This window comes from Canis aureus, chromosome 8 (assembly GCF_053574225.1).
Source record: "Canis aureus isolate CA01 chromosome 8, VMU_Caureus_v.1.0, whole genome shotgun sequence".
NCBI lineage: Eukaryota > Metazoa > Chordata > Mammalia > Carnivora > Canidae > Canis > Canis aureus.
Genome location: NC_135618.1, coordinates 23,196,660 through 23,210,257, shown reverse-complemented (window position 1 = coordinate 23,210,257; position 13,598 = coordinate 23,196,660). Strand labels below are relative to the sequence as shown.

At 43.9% G+C, this 13,598-nt stretch overlaps 2 protein-coding genes and 1 pseudogene across 4 annotated transcripts in view; 2 read left to right on the top strand and 1 right to left on the bottom strand.

Annotated features, from left to right (window-relative positions):
* The window catches only part of CNN3 (calponin 3), a 28,299-nt gene that overhangs the window by 8,540 nt on the left and 6,161 nt on the right, over positions 1-13,598 (top strand). The window contains exon 1 of one of the 3 annotated variants that reach the window (XM_077905514.1): positions 5,928-6,069. The exons of the other annotated variants lie outside the window; for them this stretch is intronic. The gene's annotated coding sequence lies outside the window, so the exon portion shown is untranslated. Of the gene's footprint in view, positions 1-5,927; positions 6,070-13,598 lie in introns of those variants that run through there. 3 annotated transcript variants of the gene reach the window in all.
* SLC44A3 (solute carrier family 44 member 3) overlaps positions 358-13,598 on the bottom strand; it is a 112,470-nt gene continuing 99,229 nt past the window's right edge. The window contains exon 16 of the transcript XR_013384432.1: positions 358-713. The gene's annotated coding sequence lies outside the window, so the exon portion shown is untranslated. The remainder of the gene's footprint in view (positions 714-13,598) is intronic.
* Positions 6,021-13,115, top strand: LOC144318497 (small ribosomal subunit protein eS7 pseudogene; annotated as a pseudogene).

The window sequence follows — 13,598 nt, the reverse complement described above, 5'->3', positions numbered from 1 at the left end:
GAAGCAGTCTCCCCACTGAGCAGGGAGCCCAGTGTGGGGCTCAATCCCAGCACCCCAGGATTATGACCTGAGCTGAAGACAGATGCTTAACCAGCTGAGCCACCCAGGTGCCCCAGATAATAAGTAGTTTTTAAAATAGAAAGTCTAGGCAGCATCTTAATGATTTTTTAGCAAAATGGCTATCTAATAATATCAAGTAATTGTTCTGTATAATATATTGAATTTAACGGAGGAAATCTTTTTGATACCCAGACGAGAATGACCAGCAAAGCACAGATAGAAGGATAAGGGTTGACATTTATTGATTTCTTCATGGTTTACATGAACTAAGTCATTGATTCTTTCCAGCAACTCTCTGATGGAAGTGCTGTTAATGATTCCTGGTTTACAGGTGAGGAAACTGAGGCACAGTGCAGCTGGGACTCCAACTCGAGCATTCAGCTTGCTGAGCCCATGCTCTTCAGTGTTTTAATTAGAAGCCAGAACTCAGGGAGAATTGGCAGCTCTCAAGGGGAAGAGGAGAAGGCAGGCCAGAGAGGGAAGCTCGGGGATGATGTCCTTTACCAAGAACAAAGCCACAGGAAGAGGGGTGGAGGGGCTTTCTGGAGTGCTGCAGAAACACGCCACTGGATTTGGCTCCTGAGCAGTCGCTGGTGACCTTTTGAGAGATCGTCTCCGGTAGAGCAAATTTCCAGAGGCATTAGGAAGAAGCACTAAATGGAGAGGTTGGTCATGAAATGAAAGAGAAACAGGACAGTGTTTGAAGCTGGCAGCAGTTTTAGTCAAAGATGTGCCTGTTGGGGGCACCTGGCTGGCTCAGTCGGAAGAGCGTACAACCCTTGATCTTGGGGTCATGAGTTCGAGCTCCACGTCGGGTACAGAGACTATTTAAATGTTTACGTATATATATATATGTATATATATATATGGCCTCGGCTGCCCAGGACGCCCAGCTGGGCCCGTGTGTGGCCTGTGCTCGGCTGTCGTCTGCGAGCCTGCGGGCCACAGGGCCGGCTATGGGGGGCGCAGGCCTGGCGGGAAGGGATTTCTTTCTCCCTCCCCTCAGGCTGCCTCACACCCAGCTCGGCTGGGCCTTCCTCTGTTGGCCGCAGGTGGCGGGGGCTGTGTGACCTTGTCATGACCCCCCCCCCCCCCCGCCCGGCCGCGAGGGTCAGGACTGCAGAAGGAAACCACGTTCAAGTTTTGCCTTTTTTTTTTTTTTTTTAGGAACTCTGTCAACCTTGTGACTATTTCCTTTTTTGTTTCAGTGTTTAGGAAGCTTGGACCCTAGTGTGTAACTGTCCTGTGCCTGGTGGCAGTTGTGTAGGACTCGGTGACATGAGGTGCTTGAACCTTACTTTGGACTCACTTTGTCTTCACGCTCCCCACTAAAGTAGACCAAAACCCTTTCTAGATAGTTAGGGTCTCAACAAGTTGAGTGTCCTTCTACCTTCATATGTGATCTCATTGTAAATTATAAAATTTTTAAAAAGAGGAAATGTAGGGACACCTGGGTGGCTCCGCAGTTGAGCATCTGCCTTCGGCTCAGGGTGTGATCCCGGGGTCCTGGGATCAAGTCCCGCGTCGGGCTCCCTGCATGGAGCCTGCTTCTCCCTCTGCCTGTGTCTCTGCCTCTCTCTGTGTGTGTCTCTCACGAATGAATAAATATTTTAAAAATAAATAAAAATAAAAAGAGGAAATGTGAAATTCCATCCTGCTTTTGAATGGAAATTTCATATCTAATTTTCACTGGGGAGGACAAGGCCCTGGTGCACGGCGATGTATCTATAAGACTGCTGTGGAATCTCACTCGCCGGCGTCTAGCCTGTGTTTCCAGCGAGAGGTATGTGAGCTCTGTTCTCTGCTGGTTGTGTAACCTGGATTATAGTTAGAAGAGGCATTCATGATCTGAGATCTAGAGCTGGGCCCCCAAAAGGAGCTCCTGATGTACTGCAGGCCGTGTGAAAGGCTGGGGCCCTGCTTCTCCTTGGCCTCCTTTCCACCCATGGCCCATCCAGTAGCTCAGAGTAAGGGGGTGGCCTGTGTCTCGACTCACCTTTGGGGTGGGCAACTGGGAGCACTTGGATGAATGTGGCCAGCGATCTCTGATCTCTGGGTCAGAGAGCTTTTCCTGCCTCAGTAGAGGGGAGTTCCTTTGTAAATACAGTTAGGGTACACTTGGGGCCTTGGAGATGGATCTCCTGCCTCCTCGGGTCACAAGACCCATCCTAAGGAGGCCCCCTTGCTATATAACTGATGAGGAGTGAGTGGATGTTCCGCTACAGAAAGTTCATTGCCATGATGTCCCTTGGGATTATAGAAACAGAGGACAACTTTACAGCACAGTCCACGTGCCTGAAGGTTGTATCGGAGGCACCTGCCCAGGACACAAGTGCCTGAAGATGTAGATGGCAGTGAGATACCAGAGGCTTGCAAGTCTGATGAGCCGCAGAAGAACAGCTGGAGAACTCTGAAGAGCATCTCTGTTTCCATCTATTTTGTCCGTGGGGCCTCAGTGATGGTGCCGTTCAGCAGGATTTCTGCAGCAACCTCAAATTCAACACCCAGCCGGCCTCCTCCGGCTAGCAAGAGAATGTTCTCCAGCAGGCTTGCTCATGGGTCTTCTCCCACCTGTGCTTCGCTGGCTCCCATGTGCTGTCTCCACTCCCACATGCTTCTAGTATGTCTCCCTAGAATTTCTACATACTTGCTTTGGGTCTGCCCGCAGTGTGCCATTCAGAATAGATGGACTTCCTCTTCTATATGACTTAATTTTTTTTTTTAAAGATTTTTAAGTAATCTCCACACCCAAATGTGGGGCTTGAACTCGTAACCCTGAGATCAATAGCTGCAAGCTCTACTGACTGAGCCGGCCAGGCCGCCCCTCTATGCCTTTCATCTAGGTAGATGGTGCTAGCCTGTTTCTTCTCGTGCCCCCCAAGTCCCTACCAGGTTATAGATAGCCACCCCTGGCTAACCAGTCTTCCTTTAGAGGCTGTGTATGACTTTTCTGATCTTTTCTCCATTCCATTTGCCTCTTCTAGAAACTGACGTCAGATTGTCAGCGTCCCCTTAGACTGCGGCACACAGAATTGATCACAGTAATGCGGCGGATATGGTTTAACCTACTAGGGTCCAGTGGGATTATTACCTAACTCCTTTGTTTGACTACAAAGCACTGACTCATTCTGTTTTGATCGCTGTAATGAGGTAGAGGAGGCATCTTCATGTCAAAGGATTCTAGGCCTTGCTCTGGCAAGTTGGTTTTCCCTCTTTATAAAGTAAGGGTGATGATTGCATAAGGTTTTCTAGTTCAAACACTCCTCTCACACCTGTTTCATTAAATAATCCTCTCCCTGGCTACCCCATAGAGCTGTAGTTACCAAGCACACGAGACAAGCAGTAGCATTTTATAAAGAATTGTGTATACCTGTGCAGACCAAGACTGCAGTAGCTTTTTCGGACAGAGTTGTTTAGCTTATTGAGTATGTGTGACTAGTTAGTTCTAGAACTAACTAATCTGGTACTAATACCAGATTTTATATATAGCTGGAATAATTTATTAAGCTATGGTTTCTTTGAGCTGCTCCCGATTTAATTTTCTGTAAGTTTAATAAGTATGCCCAACAGTTTCCAGGTTGTCAGTTGTTAATTTGTCATCAAAACAGAGGAGAACAGGGGTGCCTGGGTGGTGCAGTTGGTAGTGTGTCCGACTCTGTTTCAGCTCTCAGATCCTGATCTCAGGGTCTTGAGATCGAGCCCCATGTCGGGCCCTGTGCTCAGTTCAGAGCGTGCTTGAGATTTTCCCTCCCCCGCTTGTGCTCTCTCTCTCTCTCTCAAATAAATAAATCTTTAAAATATAAATATATTTAAAAACCCCATAAGGGAACAGTTGTAAATCTAAGCCTCAAGGTACATATTACTGGGAGCTCCTCCTGCCTTGACCGAGATCAGCAGAGGGCGTGGTTGTTGCTTCTGCCCCGGCCCTACTTCTAGAGTTACTAAACTGGACATAAGGAGCACCATGGACATAGGGACTTTTATGAGAAAGTAAAACAAATATGTCCCCAGTGATCCATCTAAGATTACTAGATTGGTAGATGGAGGAGATGTGGCGCCTATAAAACCCAGCAGCATTCAAATGCAGATGCCTTTCCGAAACAAGATCTTTAAATCTGTGACATTTCTGTGGTTGGCTGCTACTGTCCGTGGATGAAAAATCATTTATTGTGTACCCACTTATGGGCCAGATGCACCCGGCATGCACTCTGGGGTACGAGAGAACTAAAGCCTGGCCTGCCCCCAAGGAGAGGACGTAGGCACGTTGGATGTGGCTTGCCATGGGTGCAAGTACCTGGGCAGGGGGCGGGAGGGTTGAGGGGTGCCGAGGGAGGTGGTCACCATAGGCCCTCTTTCCAGGAGTCCACTCTAGCATGACAGCAGGCTCTTGAGCCTGTAGTAGAGAGGTCCTCGCCTTCTGGGTGGGAGTCAGGAAGCAGTGGGCCCACATCTAGGTTCCTGTTACTTTTGTTTGTCGAGGTTTCTCACATACTGAGCTGTTTAATATGTGCATCTTTGTTCATCATTCTTTCGGAGTCTAGATTCTTCTGGGAATCCAGCCTCTAGGCTTGCTCCTAACCTGTTGAGATTTAAAATTTCAAAGTCCAACTTTTTGGGTTTTTTAGATGTTATCTTTTTATCGTTTTTTATAATTTTAATTCCAGGATAGTATACAGTGTCATATTAGTTTCAGATGTGCAATATAATGATTCAGCATCCCTCCCCCGCCTGCCCTCGGTAACTATCAGTTCTCTATAGTTAAGAGTCTGTTTTTTGGATTGTGTCGCTGCTCGCTTTTATTTATTTATTTTTACTCCTTTGCTCATTTTTTGCTTTTTTTTTCATATGGTGAAGTTATATAGTATTTGTCTTTCTCTGACTGGCTTATTTCACTTAGCACAATATTCTCTAGCTCCATCTGTATCATTGCAAATGCAAGATTTTATTCTTCATCTATCGATGTATACTTGGGCTGCTTCCATAACTTGTCTATGGTAAATAAGGCTGCTATAAATATGCGGGTGCATGTATCTCTTTGAATTAATGTTTTTATATTCTCTGGGTAAATACCTAGTAGTAGGATTACTGGATCATAGGGTAGTTCTGTTTTTGTTTTTTTTTTCTTAAGATTTTATTTATTTATTCATGAGAGATACAGAGAGAGGCAGAGACACAGGCAGAGGGAGAAGCAGGCTTCTCACAGGGAGCCCGATGTGGGATTCGATCCCCAGACCTTGGGATCACACCCTGAGCCGAAGGTAGGTGCTCAACCGCTGAGCCAGTGTCCCTGCATACTTCTATTTTTAACTTTTGAGGAACTTCCATACGGTTTTCCTCAGTGGCTGCACCAGTTTGCATTCCCACCAACAATACAAGAGGTTTCCTTTCTCCACATCCTCACCAGCACTTCCTGTTTCTTGTGTTTTTTATTTTTGCCCTTCTAATAGGTGTGAGGGTGGTGTCTCATTTTAGCTTCAATTAGTGTTTCTCTCATGATGACTGATGTTGAGCATCTTTTGATGTGTCTGTTGGACTTTGGATATCTTCTTTGGAGAAATGTCTGTTCATGTCTTTGGTCCATTTTTTATGGGATTATTTGTTTTTTGGGTTCAAAGTTCAACCTTGAACTATGTATATTCTAAACTATATAGTCTGAAGGTCCATTTCTAGGTAGATAAGACAAAATTGACTTTCTATTTTTTCTGCAATTTCTTAACATTTATTATAAGCTGTTTAGGCAGTGGCCCAACTCCTCTTACATTATTTTAAAACTTTGTCAGTGTCATAGTATTGGTCCATTGAGTCATAATGTCTTTGCATTTATTTGAGTATACATATTTGGAGAGAAAAAAAACTGAGCTGGTGCCATATGCTGATACATTGGTCTGAAGGTCCAGCTGTCCCTCCGAGAGAAGGACCCAACTTTAAAACGCCCATAGGCTCTCACCCAGGAGAAGACCATGTTCAGTTTGAGCCCGAAGATCATGAAGCCCCATGGCAAGAGGTTAGGTAAGTTCAAGTCCGGCATCTACCAGGCTCTCCATGAGCTGGAGAGGAACTGGGACCCCAGGGCCCACCTGAGGGAGCTGAATGCAACAGCAGCCAAGGAAATTGAAGTTGGCAGTGGTTGGAAGGTTCTTATCACCTTTGTTCCTATTCCGGAACTAAAATCTTTCTAGAAAATCCAAATCCAGCTAGCCTGTGAATTGGAGAAAAAGTTCAGTGGGAAGCTTGTTGTCTTTATTGCTCAGAGAACTCTGCCTTAGCCAACTTGAGAAAAGCCGTACAAAGAATGAACACAAGCGTCCCAGGATCCACACTTTGACAGCCGTGCATGACACGGTCCTGGAGGTCTTGGTTTTCCCAAGCAAAATCGTACGCAAGAAGATCCACGTGATGCTGGATGGCATTCAGCTCACAAAGGTTCATTTGAATAAAGCCCAGCAGAGCAACATGGAGCACAAAGTTGAAACTTTTTCTGGTATCTGTAAGAAGCTCACCAGCAAGGATGTTGACTTTGAGTTCCCAGAGTTTCAGTTGTAAACAAAAATGATGGGAAAGAGAAAAAGCTTTTAGGTGTCCTTCCTGTTTACTTGAGGCAAATAGAGTTTTCCATCGCTCTGGAATATATGATCATTTCTCAGATCTTTAGCACAGTTCTTAGAATGGGGCTCGGATTCTATAGTGACCTTGAGGAAGGCATGCAATCTGTCTTGACCTTCTTAGCCCAAATGTAAAGGGATTTTCAGTAGAATTCCCACCTCCCAGAGTCCCCCATCAGAAAGGATTTCTGCTTTTTAAAAAGCAGGCACTTCATCCTTTTCATCAATAATCTGAAAAAGAATGAGAATTTGGGATGCAAAGACAGGAATGAGCTTTGAGATGAGTGGTGATGGGCAGTATCCCAGATAAGTCCCAGTGGAACCTTTTGAACTGTAGACAACAAAGTGAACAGGTTGCAGTGGGGATTGGTTAATAGAAAGCTTTGTGCCTCTGTACTCAAGCCAATATAAAAGGAGAGCATTAACTCGGATGTGTCAGGCATTGAGACGCGCCCGTCTATACCCGTGGAACAGGCTTCATGCTCACAGTGGTCCCGGAAGGAAGACGACAGTGGGAAATGGGGTCACCAGGATTAAGTTGCTTACTTAGGTCACACTAGAATTGGGAACACAGTTTTGGGCAGTTTTTAAAGTTTGATTACCAGGCCGGTGATCTTTAGTTTGTTGTATCTACAATGTGAATGCATACTTTAAAAATTTGCAAAGGTATGTGGGGGGTTAAGGTAGATAAGAAAATGTTAAAGCCAATGCATTTTCATGCTTGTGTGAGCTTTCAAGAATGGCAGGTAATGAAGAAGGGAAGAGGCATCATAGTTTTTCAGATGAAAATCTATTTGATCCTTCTATTAGGACAGTGGTAGTCCCAGTGGGTTCTGTTCTGTATTTTATTTTAAGGTTTTATTTTTAAGTCCTCTCTATATCCAGTGTGGGGCTCTAACCCACAACCCTGAAATCAAGAGTCACATGCTCCACCGACTAAGCCAACTAGGCTCCCCTGAATCCTTTATTTTCAATATTCTATTACTATTTTGCAAATGTTCTTAACCTTATGTAATAGGTATTTGTTGGGGCGCTTGGGTGGCTTGGTTGGGCATGATCACAGAGTTGTGGGATCAAGTCCCGCATGGGGCTCCACTCACAGTGTGGAGTCTGCTTGTTCCTCTCCCTCCCTCTGCTTATGCACGTGTGTGCTTGCATGTGCTCACTCGTTCTCTCTCAAAATCTTTAATAGGTGTTTATCGCTTTCTACTAGCATGTAAGCTTTTCAGGGCAGAGACTTTGCCTTTGAAGCTAACTGGTATGCAGTAACCGCTTGAAAGATAGAAAGGAAGGAGTAATGAAGAAAGACATTGAGGGAAGAATCCATGGGGCAGCAGGATGGCTCAGTTGGTTAGGCCTCCAACTCTTGATTTCAGCTCAGGTCGTGATCACAGGGTGGTGGGATTGAGCATGGAGTCTGCTTAAGACTCTCCCTCTCCTCTGCCCCTGTGCTCTCTTTCTAAAATAAATAACTAGAATATTTTTTAAAGTGTGTGTGTGGGGGGGTCTTGCCTGGTGGCTCAATCAGTTAAGCATCTGACTTCAGCTCAGGTCATGATCTCAGGTCATGGGATTGGGCCTCGGCAACAGGCTCCCTGCTGAGGGGGGAGTCTGTTTATCTCTTTCCCTCTGTCCCTCTCCCCTCCTGTGCTCTTTCTCAGATAAGTAGACAAAATCTATAACACAGAAACACTTGAAAAAGAGGGGAACTGCATTGAATATGATTGTGCTTAGAGGGTTTAGGGTAATGCTGGATTATCTTGGTGACATGCATGCAACAGGGAGCCTAGTGATCTGGAATTGTCTGCTTCCAGGTTTTATCAAGCACTGTGTAAGAATACATCATGAGGAGTATATGGAATAGATCCATCTTCATTCTTTGTAGATTCTAGAACATTCCTGGGCATAAACAGGACCCTCAGACACTTCTTGTATGTTATATATACATATGTGTGTGTGTGTGTGTGTATACATAGGTATATGTATTATGTATGTATATATATTCATTCACTGTCCCTCGTGCTGGATACACCCCCACCTTTTTATAAAATTGCACTTTGGCTGAATGCTCCCCACAAATGCCAAGAAGCACCATAAAACAGTGCAGGAATTGTACTCTGGGATCACTTATTGAGGTGTTTTTGAAGCTCAGTGTCCCTCCCTGCTCTGTATCCCCTTTTAGGAATTCTGGTGGGGAAACTTCTCAGATTCCAGTACCTGGAAGGGGGATGGCTGTGGGCAACCAGCGGGCTTTCATCTGATCCCTTTATTGTTACACAGCGGAGGCCCTCTGCGCTTGTGCTTGTGAAGGGGGTCTGATTCTAGTGCTATTTTGTACTGGATGCACCCTAATATATGTGTGCATGTGGAAGAAGTAGCAGACAGACAGGTGCTTTACCTCTTGGAAAGGAGTAGGGTTGGGGGTGGTGGTGGTGAGGAGGTGAGGAGAGAGCTGTGCGTTTTCACTGCCTCATTGTTTCTCAGCCTTGCTTCCATCATTGCTTTCCCAAAGAAAGTTTGTAGATGTTTTTCCTAATTGCCTCCTGTCTCCCACCCAATTTAGTACAAAGGGATAGAGTTTGTTGGGGAGGGGCATAGATTATTGTAATGTCTATGGTAGTTTTCAACCCATTTTCACCCTTTTGGGGGGCAGTATTATACCCCGTTGAAAATGCAGGCTTTACATACTTCTGTATTATTTATTACTTATCGTTTATGATTTTTTTTTAAACAACTGTTATTTTAGAAATCCAAAAGAACAGTCCTGGAGCTAGAAAGGTTCAGCTGCCCTGGATCCAGAGGACGACTCCACACTGGTGCTCTTATTTCTGAGGAGCAAAGAGGGGGCAGCAGGTTGAAGCCACACTGGTCCTGAGGGCAGGCACAGGAGGAAGGGGGGGCACCTGCAGATGTCAGCGGGGTGGGAGCAGGACAGGCAGGGGGCCGGTCATCCAGCCCAGATGCCCCAGAGGCCTATTCCTGTCTTCATTTTCTTCATCTTTTGATTGTATTTGGCAAGGGGGATGTTGGTGAATATTAGTGAGGAGCCTGCAGTGGGTGTTCCCAGTGGGGTACGAAAGTTACCTGGAAGTGTGCCTCCCCATGAGAACGGTCAGGAGGCCTGGCTCTGGGAAAGGGGTATTCGGGAAAGGAGGCCTGGCCACCAAGAACGGGCCCCCCTGTGTGCTCTAAAGACCCAGGCAGAAACTCTGAGAAGGTGGTTTGGGAAGATCAGATAAAAATCAATCTTGAAGAAGAGTAAAGAAAATGATGTTTATAGATAACACGGAAGAGTGATCTTTTAAACAAATCAGAGTGGAATTCCCACGATGTATTAACGAAGTAATTTTCTAAGCTAATTTTCTTGTTTCAAGGAAGAAAGTGTCTTTTTTCTGCCTGATGTTCAGAAATTAAAGCTTTTTAGATAGAAATGGTGAATGAATTTTATCGGCCAAAGCTTTTTAATTGCTCTTGGGCCCTCAATTTTAAAAGTTGTATATATCAAATAATTAAAAAATAACCTCTGTAGTTAAAGAATATAACCACATTTGCTTGGGTTTTGTTCTGATACACTTTTAAAGGAAGCACTTCCAATTTCTGTGTCTTATGGAACAGTGCTGCAGGCCAGGAGCTAAAAGATGATTTGAAACAGATTTTTTTTTTTCCCTAGGTGATTTCATAGGATTTCTTTTTTTTCATTTTAAACTTTTTTTTTTTTTTCAAACGAGTACATACTCCTGAAATTTGAATTGTTTAGCTGGCCTGTCTACAGAAAGCTCACTTATTTAAAAAAAATATTAGCAGGCATCCCGGGTGGCTTAGCGGTTCAGCGCCACCTTCAGCCCAGGGTGTGATCCTGGAGACCCTGGATCGAGTCCCACGTTGGGCTCCCTGCATGGAGCCTGCTTCTCCCTCTACCTGTGTCTGTTCCTCTCTGTGTGTGTGTGTGTCTCTCATGAATAAATAAATAAAATCTTTAAAAAATATATTAGCAGTCTTTAGGTAGAAAAATCCTTGTTGCTCCTTCACATAAAGGAAAACTCTAAGCCAGAACCAAAGTTACAGAATGTGGATGCATACTGACTTTGCATTTTTAGTTTATCACTTGGGATCTTGAGCTTGGCATGTATGTGCTTATGAATTTTTCCTGTGCATGTGCTATTACATTAAGACTAGAGAGTCCACTGTCCAGAGCCCCATCTTGCAACTAGTTGGTGGTAGAGTTAGCATTTGAACCCAGGTCCAGCCGATTGCAGTCCTTGATTTTTCTCTCATCACTCCCTTGATGAGAGCAGTCAACAGAGAAGATAAATTTCTCTCTGGCTCTTCTACTAGGATATTTAACGTTAGATCTGTAATCACTTTGTGGTTTGGGGCATAACATTGAATCTGTCAGACACATTTGAGTAAATGAAAAATATGCTTTTATGGGTTTTTTTGTTGTTGTTGAATACTGATTGGTCTCATTTGGTCTCATCCCCTCAAAAAATGCCCCAAACTCTTTAACTTCCATTTTCTACATTTGAAAAAATAAAAAGAATGAATTTCTTTATAATTTTTGCCAATTGACAGATGGTTCAGACAACATAGAATGGGAAGACACCTAGTATACTCATTGAATTCAGCCTTCTTGTTGTATGGACAAGAACTGGGTCAGAAGTAAGATGAATGAACTATGCCCCATAGCAAGGTGTAGAGCCAACTCTCAGCCAAGATAGAACCTCTCCTACCTTAGCACAGCACACCGTTTGTCTTTAGATTTGTGAAATGCAACTCCTAATTGAGAGTGCTTTGCATCTGAAAAAAAATTAACTCCAGATTGCTTTCCACAGCTAATGCTTAAGGAGTACTTGTTTTTTTTCTTTGCCTTTCCTGTTCCATCCATACCACAACCCCTCCTAGCCACCCGCATTGATAGGTTTTGTTCTAGTCACTTAAAACAAGAATCCAGGATGAAAATATAGTTGTTTTAAGATTTTTTTCTGCCAAATTATTTATTCCATTTTCTAAAGGTGCCATTATATAGATAGAGATGGCTGATATGCTGGAGTGGGACATGAGGGTGGGGGGGAATACTCATTATCTAAGAATGCGTATCTGAGGTATAATAGGAGTGGTGGCACCTTCCTGCTTACCAGTGGTGAGGTGTCTGTCCCTTTGGCAACACTTTCCCAGCATCACTAACCTCCTTGTTTCCTCTTCCCACATCCAGATCCTATGTAACCACGACTGGCAGGAAATCAGAATAAATGTGTGTGTGTGTTTTTAGGTGATGGAAGTTACTAGAGGGTACACAACTAACACTTGTTGTGTACTAGCTTTACATTGTACCTGACCTGTCTTTTATAAACTAACCTCCAGGCCAGAATTTGATCGATGATACATTGCACAGTGTTGGTTATCTTACTTATGAAAATGTAAACTCATTGAATTTCTGTTTGTAACTCTGGCTAAGTAAATCTACAGCTTAAATAAATTACCCATAATTTGGTCAGAGGCCTAGTGCCATTTCTCTAACTTGGGGGGAAAATGCAGGTCAAGGGCTGCTGTCTCTCTAAATGACCCTCTAAGGTAAAGCAGAAACCCCACCCGTGCCTCTTGGTGGCGAGGGGCCGGGAGAGGGCTCCTCTGTGGAACTAGAACTTGAAGGCCCTCTCCATAACAAAAATGCCATCAGACTATATTTCAGTAGTGAAACTTAATCATGTTTTATGGAAGCAAATGTTCCTCCGTTCATTTCCATTTCCGTGGATGCTGCAATAGTCACTTACAAGCTCATCATGATCTCCATCTCCCTGGGCATTATCTGTGTGTTGTTGGCACTTTCACCTGTGTAATGAGAAGGAAAATGACTCCTAATCTTCTCTTCTTTCCAGCTGTGTTCTTCTTAATTAGTAGACCAGCTTCTTTAATATTCCCAGGACAAGGAAAATCTTGGGAAGTTGGGCATTGTGGTTTATAACAATATTTTGTGTAGATTTTATTTTTTCTTAATTGAGGTTTCTGGTCTAAGTATGAAGAAATCTTTGAAAACCTGTGTGTAGTAGGGTTTAGCACATATAATAGAAGAGCATCTGTGTTGCATAGTTGGCGTTATTGTAGAATTCTGTAAGCAAAGAGTTAAATTTTCTTTCCGTTTTATTAAATGTATGTCAGGTACAGTGCTAGATCCTAACAGTCTAGAAGTGACTTCTGGGAGGAGCCCATAGAGTATAGACGACAAACAGAGCTTCAATATCATACCGGAAGTACAATAATTAGTGCCGAGGAGTGCATACACATGCTCACACACAGTGTGCATTTGGCTGAACAGAGGGATACAAACAGCAGAATTTTGCAGGCAACAAAACTATTGGCCTGAAAGGTCTTGGCCAATGAAGATACTATGTAAAATAGTTGCATGTGTCAGAATCCTACTGCCCCCTTTTTTGTGGGTGGTAATTAATGACTTAATCTTTATTTTTTTAAAAATTTTTATTTATTTATAATAGTCACAGAGAGAGAGAGAGAGGCAGAGACAGAAGCAGGCTCCATGCACCGGGAGCCCGACGTGGGATTCGATCCCGGGTCTCCAGGATCGCGCCCTGGGCCAAAGGCAGGCGCTAAACCGCTGCGCCACCCAGGGATCCCTAATGACTTAATCTTTAAAATTTAATCTAGCTGGTGCCATTTTGTAATATGCTATTAACTCTTGTGCTTCCTGTGTGTTATGAGTGGAAATCTGTCTTCTCTTGATCCATCGTGTCTCCTTCTCTATCCCAGCTTCTTTCCACGTACTATTCAGATTCTGTGTTAACATTTGCCTTCACCAAAGATTTTTTTTATTAGTCACTGAAGCTGTAATCATTGGTTAGATTTGCCAGCGAACTCCAATGAGTGTAATTTACTGCCTGTCACAGTTGTGGTCTTAATGGATAATAAAAGAGCCAGTTGAAG